We start from the raw sequence: 9,815 nt of genomic DNA on the forward strand, positions 1-9,815 counted from the left end.
TCGGGGCGGGCGGGGCGACACACCGCCGGCCATGGGCGGCGGGGGGCGGCTGTTTGGCCGGTGCTGGCTGGCGGCTCAGGGGGTGGAGGTTGAAGATAAACTGGAGGCCCTTGATTTCGTATCCAACGGCTACAAAATCGACTGACCAGAGATGAAAAAGTCAGTCGACTGACGTGTAGCCTCACCTCTAGTGCGTTCAGTTTTGATAGTAAAATTCAGTTTCGACAGCAAAATTCAGTTTCGACGGTTAAGTTCAGTTTCGACAGTTAAATTCAGTTTCGACAGTTAAGTTCAGAGATGAGCGGCTGATGCATACATCTAGCACTTTGTGGTTATGTATTTTAGGTCATCTATTGGAGATGCTATTAGAATTCCACTCAGGTTAACATTGTCTCTCTTGTCCTGCTTTAGCCTCGGCGTCGTACAACTCACCGGAGCTGCTCCAACGACGAAACCCTCCATCACAGTGGAATAGTACCTCGGGCTCTATCTCCAGACACCTAAGATCTTCTTCCCCTCCTCCGACAGCCAAGTCAGTCGGAGCATCCTCACCGGCTAACCCAATCACGATGAGATCGACATGGCTTTGCCAAAGAGGTTGTACACTTCCTGTGGTTTGACTTAATCTCACCATGCTTCTTTGCATCCCGTGATCTTCCAATTCTTGTGAACCAAACACCCAGATTGGCAGAATCCTGTGTTTTTAAATTCTCTATTTTACACGTGCATTCCTATCCTATTCCTATCTATTTCCTATCCCTGCATTGTTAGAATCCTCAAATTCAAACAAGCCCTTACACAATTACTTCTGTTACAGATATTTGTCAAAGAAAACCTTGTGTGGTTTGTCGTGCTCCTCGGTGCTATGTTCCACCCCAGCTCAGCTGCTCCAACGACGGAAGTGTTCACCACAGCAGGGATCTGCTCTCCAGACTGTCTTTCGCCGCCTCATATCTTCTTCCCCGCCGCCGGCAGCCACGACAACTGCATTAGCATCATCAACTGAGCAGATGACCTTGAGGACAACACGGGTCCGCTAGAGAGGTCGGACTCTTCCGTGTCTGCTTACGTTATGCATTGCTTAATATGATGACATGCTAATTTATCGTCGTGTTCACCTATTAGACTCCAACTCAGGTCCAAACTTATGTTGAAACTTGAGTTTTAAAATGGTTTAGGGGTACATATTGGGGCAGCAATCAGTACTATCTGGTTAATCTCGGGTGTCTACTATGAGTTTCATGTTGCGTGCAAACAAACATTAAAGGAGCCATTATCTGTATTTTTTAACTAAAGCTATTATCTTCCTGCTATCATTTGTTTTGGGTCTATCCACAGTTTGCTACCATCACTCTGGAGTTGTGCATGCACTCCTTACATAATCTCTCTATGTTTTATTCCTATGCATGTCGGTTATTTTACACAATGGAACTGAACATGTAGAGCAAAAGAGATGACCCTTGCTTGGCAATAAAATTTCATGCAGACGTCGCTCCATGGTGGGCACAAAGGCAGCCCCCCTCCACCCATTTCGAATCGTAATCAAGAGGAAGATAACTGTTCTGAGGGGGATTCAGAAGCAGAAGACCACTCCTAGTTACCCCATGCGGTCTTCGCTTTAACTTGGCATGCTGATGTTTGTAAAATCATGCATATGGTGCCTTGATACGTGTCCAACGTATCTACTTTTCCAAACACTTTTGCCCTTGTTTTGGACTCTAACTTGCATGATTTGAATGGAACTAACCTGGATTGATGCTGAGTTCAGCAGAATTACAATGGTGGTATTTATGTGCAGCAGCAAACGTTTTCGGAATGACCTGAAACTTCACGGAGCCACTTTTCAGAAAATAAGAAAAATACCTGCAAAAGATGAAGGCCAGGGGGCCCACCACCTCTCCACGAGGGTGGGCGGTGCGCCTGCCCCCTAGGGCGCACCCGCTACCTCGTGGGCCCCCTATTGACTCTCCGACTCCAACTCCATATATTGAGTTTCGGGGAGAGAAAAATCAGGGAGAAGAAATCATCACGTTTTACGATACGAAGCTGCTGCCAAGCCCTAAAACCTCTAGGGAGGGCTAATCTGGAGTCCGTTTGGGGCTCTGAAGAGGGGAATCCGTCGCCATCATCATCATCAACCATCCTCCATCACCAATTTCATGATGCTCAATGCCGTGCGTGAGTAATTCCATCGTAGGCTTGCTAGACGGTGATGGGTTGGATGGGATCTATCATGTAATTGAGTTAGTTTTGTTAGGGTTTGATCCCTAGTGTCCACTATGTTCTGAGATTGATGTTGCTATGACTTTGCTATGCTTAATGCTTGTCACTAGGTCCCGAGTGCCATGATTTCAGATCTGAACCTATTATGTTTTCATCAATACATGAGTGTTCTTGATCCTATCTTGCAAGTCTATAGTCACCTATTATGTGTTATGATCCGTTAACCCCGAAGTGACAATAATCGGGATACTTACCGGTGATGACCGTAGTTTGAGGAGTTCATGTATTCACTATGTGTTAATGCTTTGTTTCGGTTCTCTATTAAAAGGAGGCCTTAATATCCCTTAGTTTCCGTAAGGACACCGCTGCCACGGGAGGGTAGGACAAAAGATGTCATGCAAGTTCTTTTCCATAAGCACGTATGACTATATTCGGAATACATGCCTACATTATATCAATGAACTGGAGCTAGCTCTGTGTCACCCTAGGTTATGACCGTTACATGATGAACCGCATCCAGCATAATTCTCTATCACTAATCCATTGCCTACGAGCTTTCCATATATTGTTCTTTACTTATTTACTTTCCCCTTGCTATTGCTATCATCATTGCAAAATACCAAAAACATTGCTTTTACTATGGTTACCTTTTGTTACCGTTATCACTACTATCATATTACTTTGCTACTAAACACTTTGCTGCAGATATTAAGTTTCCAGGTGTGGTTGAATTGACAACTCAGCTGCTAATACTTGAGAATATTCTTTGGCTCCCCTTGTGTCGAATCAATAAATTTGGGTTGAATACGCTACCCTCGAAAATTGTTGCGATCCCCTATACTTGTGGGTTATCAAGACTATTTTCTGGCGCCGTTGCCGGGGAGCATAGCTCTATTCTTTGAGTCACTTGGGATACATATCTGCTTATCATTATGAAGAAATTGAGAGATCCAAAAACCAAGATCTACCCCTCAACTACGAGGGGAGGTAAGGAACTGCCATCTAGCTCTGCACTTGATTCACCTTCTATTATGAGTAAGTTTGCGACACCTACACCTGCTTCTGCTATTCGTTCTGATATGTCGCATGTTATTGATGATGCCACTTTTGCTATGCATGATACTTATGATGAAACTACCTCTATGCCTGATACTACTGTGCCACTTAGTGACTTTCTTGATGAACAACTTGCTAGGGCTAGAGAGATTGAAAATATTGAATCTGATGATACTGATGAAAGTGATGATGAAGAATCACTTGTCATTCCTAAGGGTTATGTTTTTGATCAAGAAGCTTCTTTAGCTATTTTAGCTTGCAAAAATAGAAATGAAGTCAAAAGGTTATTAGCTAAATGAAGTAAGCAATCTCTAAATGCTAGAATGAAACCTGACCCTGCTTTTGCTACTTGACCTATCTTTGTTACTAATAAGGATTATGAATTCTCTGTTGAGCCTGATATAATTACTTTGGTTGAATCTGATCCTTTTCATGGTTATGAATCTGAAACTCTTGTGGAACATCTTACTAAATTGAATGATATAGCCACCCTATTCACTAAAGATGAGAGAACTCGCTACTTTTATATCCTTAAAATATTTCCGTTCTCATTAAAAGGTGATGCTAAGATATGGTTTAATTCTCTTGATCCTGGTTGTGTGCGTAGTCCCCAGGATATGATTTATTACTTCTCTGCTAAATATTTCCCTGCTCATAAGAAACACGCTGCTTTAAGGGATATATATAATTTTGTGCAAATTGAAGAAGAGAGTCTACCGCAAGCTTGGGTGAGGCTTCTCCAATTACTTAATGCTTTGCCTGATCATCCTCTTAAGAAAAATGAAATACTTGATATCTTTTATAATGGACTAACCGATGCCTCCAGAGATTACCTGGATAGTTGTGCTGGTTCTGTTTTCAGGGAAAGAACACCGAATGAAGCTGGAATTCTATTGAATAATATGTTGACAAATGAAAATAATTGGACACCTCCGGAGCCAATTCCTGAGCCTATTCCTAAACCAACTCCAAAGAAGAGGGGTATTCTATTTCTCAGTCCTGAAGATATGCAAGAGGCAAAGAAATCTATGAAAGAAAAAGGTATTAAAGCTGAAGATGTTATGAATTTACCTCCTATTGAAGAAATACATGGTCTTAATTTACCGCCTGTTGAAGAAACATCTAATCTTAATCCTTTACCTATTGAAGAAACTCATGGTCTTGATAACCCGACACAGGTAGTAAAGGTAAATTCTCTCTATAGATATGATAAAGCTGAAATCCCATTTACTAAATTTGCTAGCCCATGCTTAGATGAGTTTGATAAATTTATGGCTAAGCAAGAAGACTTTAATGCTTATTTTGGTAGACAATTGAAATACAATTCAAATATGCTTGAACACTTGGGTGATTATATGGCTAATGTTAAAGGTGAACTTAAACTTATTAGTAAACATGCTTCTATGGTTACCACTCAAGTAGAACAAGAACTTAAAGATCAAAATGATTTGCTCAATGAATTGAATAGTAAACATAATGATAATGCTGTTAGAGTGGCTACTAGAACTGGTAGAATGACTCAGGAACCTTTGTATCCTGAAGGCCATCCTAAGAGAATTGAGCAAGATTCTCAGAGAAATAATATAGATGCACCTAGTTCTTCTAAAAAGAAGAAAAAGAAAAATGATAGGAATTTGCATGCTTCTAGTGATCCTATTGTTGAAACACCTGAGAATCCAAATGATATTTCTATTTCTGATGCTGAAACTCAATCTGGTAATGAACCTGAAATTAGTGGTAATGTTAATGATAATGTTCATAATGATGCTCAACCTAGTAATGATAATGACATAGAAATTGAACCTGTCGTTGATCTTGATAACCCACAATCAAAGAATCAACGTTATGATAAAAAGAGTTTGTTGCTAGGAAACATGGTAAAGAAAGAGAGCCTTGGGTTCAGGAACCCATGCCTTTTCCTCCCAAATCATCCAAGAAAAAGGATGATGAGGATTTTGAGTGCTTTGCTGAAATGATTAGACCTATCTTTTTGCGTATGCGATTAACTGATATGCTCAAAACCAATCCTTATGCTAAGTACATGAAAGATTATTACAAATAAAAGAAAGATACCGGAAGCTGAAATTTCCACCATGCTTGCTAATTATACTTTTAAGGGTGGAATACCAAAGAAACTTGGAGATCCAGGAGTACCCACTATACCATGCTCCATTAAAAGAAACTATGTTAAAACTGCTTTATGTGATCTTGGAGCCGGTGTTAGTGTTATGCCTCTCTCTTTATATCGTAGACTTGATTTAAATAAGTTGGCACCTACTGAAATATCTTTGCAAATGGCTGATAAATCAACTGCTATACCTGTCGGTATTTGTGAGGATGTGCCTGTTGTAGTTGCAAACGTTACTATTTTAACGGACTTTGTTATTCTTGATATTACCGAGGACGATAGTATGTCTATTATTCTTGGAAGACCCTTTTTGAATACTACAGGGGCTGTTATTGATTGCACTAAAGGCAATGTCACTTTTCATGTTAATGGTAATGAGCACATGGTACACTTTCCGAGGAAACAGCCTCAAGTTCATAGTATCAACTCTATCGGAAAAATTCCATCGATTATATTTGGAGGTTTTGAATTTCCTCTTCCTACTGTCAAGAAGAAATATGATATTATTATTATTGCGGATGTGCATATCCCCGTTGAGGTAACATAGTGTTATTCGAAATTTCTCCGGTTCCATGTTATTCGGAATGAGTTCGTTAACAAGACTTGATCAACCTTGTTAGTGGATTCCTTTTGATGATCATGAGATGGATGAAACTAGAAGGCACAACCTTCTGTACCCCACTTTTTACTTTCTGTTATTTATATTAAATAAAATAAAAATAAATATTTTTCTGTCTGTTATCTGATTATCCGTGCAATATAAAAATACTTCGAAAATAAAAGTTCTCCAAATGCCCTAAAATTTAGATATGATTTTTTTCCAGAATTTTTGAGAATTTTTGGCACAAAGAACACAGCAGGGGGGCCAACCACCTGCCCACGAGGGTGGAGGGCGTGCCCTACCCCCCTGAGCGTGCCCCCTGCCTTGTGGGACCACGGTGGCCCTCCTCCACTTATTCCTGCACCCACACACTTCATCTTCCTCCCACAAACACGAATATCTAGCTCAAGCACGAGCTCTAGCTCATCTTGCTGGCATTTTCGATCTCCTTGCTCAAAGAACCTCTCACAAAACTGCTTGGGGAGATTGTTCCTTGGTATGTGACTCCTCCATTGGTCCAATTAGTTTTTGTTCTAGTTCTTTATTCATTGCAAATTTTTGCTGCTTAGGTGACCCTGTTATTGAGCTTGCATGTCAAATTTATATGGTCAAAAGTAGTTTTGATGCATGATATAGGCCCTAGGCACTTGTAGGAGTAGTTGCTATCAATGTTATTGACTTTGGTTTACCTTTATTTTGAAGTTACTAAAAAATTTCAGAATTTTTCAAAAAATGATGAGGAGACTTTTGAGGGGCTCATCGAGCCAAAGCTCGAAGGAAAAGGCACCGAAGCCTAAGTATAATCTGCCTCGCACCGCGGAGGTTCGGGCGTGTGAATGGCCTTCCGAGGATTTCTTGAGAGCAGTCAGGATTTATGAAGATTTTCATGAATTGGCTCAGAATGCAGGCCTTACCGCTTTCCTCCAAGACCAATGCGATCAGTATCTCTTACTCACAAATATCTTTGTGCAAAACTTTCATTTCCATTCTAGGAGCTCACCACCTATGGTGGAGTTTTATTTGTATGATGAGCATAAGGAGATGTCACTTTATGATTTTTGTCGGGCTTGTTTAGTCCCTTTTGAGGGAAAGATAGAAGAACCACATCGCGATGATGTGGAGGGGTTTATTGATACTATCACTGTAGGGGAAACAAGGAAGGTTTCCGATGCACGAATCACTAGCATACATTTTCCTATTTTACATTATTTTGCATTATTTGCTAGTCGTTGTTTAATTGGTCGCGGAAACTGTGGAAACCTTAGTATCCCTGATATTATTATTTTGCTCCACGGTTTATATGGTGATAACTCTGTTAGTATGGGCGGCATTATTGCTAAACGGTTAAGTCTGAACCGTACAAAGGGCCCCATCTTTGGAGGCATCTATGCTTCACGCCTAGCTGCACATTTTAACATACCTGTTAGGCATTATGAGAAGGAAGAAAAAGTGCTGCCTCGTGTTTATTTAGATTATAGAAGTATGGTGGCACATGATTTTATTGTTAAGAATAGGGAAGGAGAGCTTAAATATCAATTGTTCTTTAATAAACATCATCCTGAGACTATTACCCTGCCTGCTCCTTCTTTGTTTGATTTATCTGTAGGCACGTACCTTGTTCCGTTGAAGGCTATTCATGCCTACCGAAACCCATCACCAGCTGTGGAGCCAGAGCCGGAACCACAAGTTGATCCTTCACGACAGTCTAATTACCAGTGGGATCCGGAGATGATTGTCAGCCAGTGGCAATTGGAGTCTTCCTCTTCTTCTTCTCAGTAAGACCCCAACTATTATTATGGATATCCGCCAGGCCAGCCGTGGCCATAGACCAACTTAGGCCAAAAGCCTAAGCTTGGGGGAGTACGTATTTCCCACCGACATTACATTTATGATTCACACACTCATTGCTAGATGTCGGTGCTCATACTTTTTCATTGTATCATCCATGCTAGTTTATTTTCCTTTTTTTGTGCTTTCTTCTTGTGTGTTTGATAAACCTTAAGAAAAAACCAAAAAAAATAGTTGTAGCTCTTAGTTAGTTTACTTTCCATGCTTGTAGTAGTAATTAAAAAGAAAACCCAAAAAGATTTCATGTTCTTCTTTTTCTTGTTGGGAGCTCTCCCGTGTAAATAGTTTTATTTCTTTTCTTTTCTTTGGGGGTCGATAGGAGAAGACCATAATTAAATTGTTGAAGTGGCTCTTATATGCATTATTGTTTATCTGACAAAAGAGCCCACATTGCCTTGTCTTCTCCTGTTTACTGAATGCTTGCAGATTCCAGCTTAGTCCAATGCATGTGCACTGTTATTATTATTCACATCGTTCGGTCGTGCAAGTGAAAGGCAATTATGATGATGTATGATGGACTGGCTGAGATGAGAAAACCTGGTATGAACTCGACCTCTTTTGTTTTTGTAAATATGATTAGTTCATCGTTCCTGATTCAGCCTATTATGAATAAACATGTTTGTAATGACAACTAGAGATCATAGTTTCTTATGCCATGCTTGATTAGCTATGAGTTATAATGGTTTACCTTGCGTGCCAACATGCTATTAAAATGGTTATGATGTGGTATGATAGGGTGGTATCCTCCTCTGAATGATTTAAGTGACTTGACTTGGCACATGTTCACGCATGTAGTTGAAACGAAATCAACATAGCCTTCACGATATTTATGTTCATGGTGGATTATATCCTACTCATGCTTGCATTCGGTGTTAATTAATTTTAATGCATGTTCATGACTGTTGTCGCTCTCTAGCTAGTCGCTTCCCAGTCTTTTGCTAGCCTTCACCTGTACTAAGCGGGAATACTGCTTGTGCATCCAACTCCATAAACCCCAACGTTATTCCATATGAGTCCACTATACCACCTATATACGGTATCTACCTGCCGTTCCAAGTAAATTTGTATGTGCCAAACTCTAAACCTTCAAATAAATATCCTGTTTTGTATGCTCGAATAGCTCATGTATCAACTAGGGTTGTCCGTATCTTCCATGTTAGGCGGGTTATTCTCAAGAGGAGTGGACTCCGCTCCTCACTCATGAGATAAACGGCTGGTCACCGGGATGCCTAGTCCCATGCTTTATGCAAACTAAATCAAAATAATTGCAAACAAAACTCCCCCTGGGACTCTTGTTAGTTGGAGGCACTCGTTGTTTTGAGCAAGCCATGTATTGATGCTTGCTGGTGGAAGGGGGAGTACAAACTTTACAATTCTGTTTGGGAACCGCCTATAATGTGTGTAGCATGGAAGATATCGCCATCTCTTGGTTGTTATGTTGACATGAAAGTATACCGCTCAAAATATTATTCACCTCTGTTTCAAAACCGAACTCTGGCACCTCTACAAATCCCTGCTTCCCTCTGCGAAGGGCCTATCTATTTACTCTTATGCTAAGTCATCATCCTCTTATTAAAAAAGCACCAGTTGGAGAGCACCGCTGTCATTTGCATTCATTATTGTTAGTTTACATTTAGTATGAGTTGACTGGATCTCTTTTTCCATGAATTACAATGTCTAGTCAGTCATTGGTCTTTAAAGGTGCTCTGCATTTATGTTTTGCGGTCTCAGAAAGGGCTAGCGAGATAACATCTTGTTATATCATATTATGATTGTTTTGAGAAAGTGTTGTCATCCGAGATTTATTATTATTGCTTGCTAGTTCATTATTGCATTGATATGAGTAAACTTGAGACCTATGCATTATTGTGAATGTGGTTAGTTATAATCTTTGCTGAAAACTTGAATGTTGGCTTTACATATTTACAACAAGAAGAGAAAACAGAGTTTGTATAAGTT

This window comes from Triticum dicoccoides, chromosome 7A (assembly GCF_002162155.2).
Source record: "Triticum dicoccoides isolate Atlit2015 ecotype Zavitan chromosome 7A, WEW_v2.0, whole genome shotgun sequence".
Classification (NCBI taxonomy): domain Eukaryota; kingdom Viridiplantae; phylum Streptophyta; class Magnoliopsida; order Poales; family Poaceae; genus Triticum; species Triticum dicoccoides.